Genomic DNA, 1,264 nt, shown 5'->3' with positions numbered 1-1,264 from the left:
ACCATCCAGCCAGTTCTTCATCCACGTCTCTCCATTTTGGACTCTTTCTTTTTGCTGATGCTCTTGCTGGCGAATGCCAGAAGCGGAATCGATTCTTTTCTTCTGGTGGCTGAACACCAGCTCTAAACATGCCACTCACTTCTACGGGGGCTGGAAGCAAACACTTATTTTACAGTGATAATCCAAGTGGAAATTATTTAAATTAGATGGTATAAAGAATGCTTTAAAAGACCCAGCATGAACGGTGCATACAGGTGTTGCTGGGGAATAATTTGAACATAATCTTTTGGGCCTCAGAGGAAAAGAGAGGCCGCAAAGTAAAGACTGGATCGATTGATCAAACCGGACTGCTCCTAAAAACAGCAGCTCTCTGATATGATATTTATCATATCTGATATGATAAACCACAGCAATCCACAAACGATCCCAAATACCTGCTGTAGTGATCAAGCCAGGGTTCTGGACCCTTTGGAGAGTCCACATGAAAACCCTGAGACAAGATTCAGTCTCCATCCCCAGGATGGTGAGACAGGACCTGGCTGCAGCCGAGGGGGACTCCTCTGAAACACCGAACGCGACCGGTCACTCTTCCTCTCCCCATCCTGCTCTGGGAACACACAAGATTTGGCAGCCGAAACGTTACCCCCTTTGCGGCTTTCAAACCCTCTTCTCAGCTCAACCGCACACAACCAGGTCCTTTCTGGTTAACTAAGGGAAGTTTTGCCATCTTCAAGGACCACGTTCTCACCTTCTTCACCCCTCGATCTCCTGCACAAGTTGATGGCAATAAGCTATCTTGGGCAAGTCTTGGGAAATTTCAACAGCTACGGAGGAGCGCAACATCTCTCCTTGGCAAAATCCATCGCAGCAGGATCTGTGGCGAGTTTCAGAGCTTTTCAGCTCCATCCAGCTCGTATCAATAATAGATGTGCCGCTGTAATTGCAAGCTCTCCAACGCAGGAGATGAATCTGTGCTACGGGAGGAAACCTCATGTATGTGACGTGTCAGCTAAGTCAGCCTTCCCCTTGATTAACGCTTTTAATTGGGTGCCACAACCGAGCTTTCTTTCCACGTTAGCTCAAGAGGTTAGAAACGAAGCTCAAAACCAAACACAGAAATCAGACTGGATTAGGGTTCCTGTTCCAACATGAACAGAAAGCAACAGAAAGCTCCTTAATTCCCCTTGCTCTTGCAGAATCCAACATCCTTAACACCACTCGGGGAGAACTCCCACGGCTCTCGCTGGCAGCTCCGCTCCATGCC

Source organism: Apaloderma vittatum, unplaced genomic scaffold, assembly GCF_000703405.1.
Source record: "Apaloderma vittatum isolate BGI_N311 unplaced genomic scaffold, ASM70340v1 scaffold8385, whole genome shotgun sequence".
Taxonomy (NCBI): Eukaryota; Metazoa; Chordata; class Aves; order Trogoniformes; family Trogonidae; genus Apaloderma; species Apaloderma vittatum.
Note: the sequence above shows the minus strand (reverse complement) of the source record.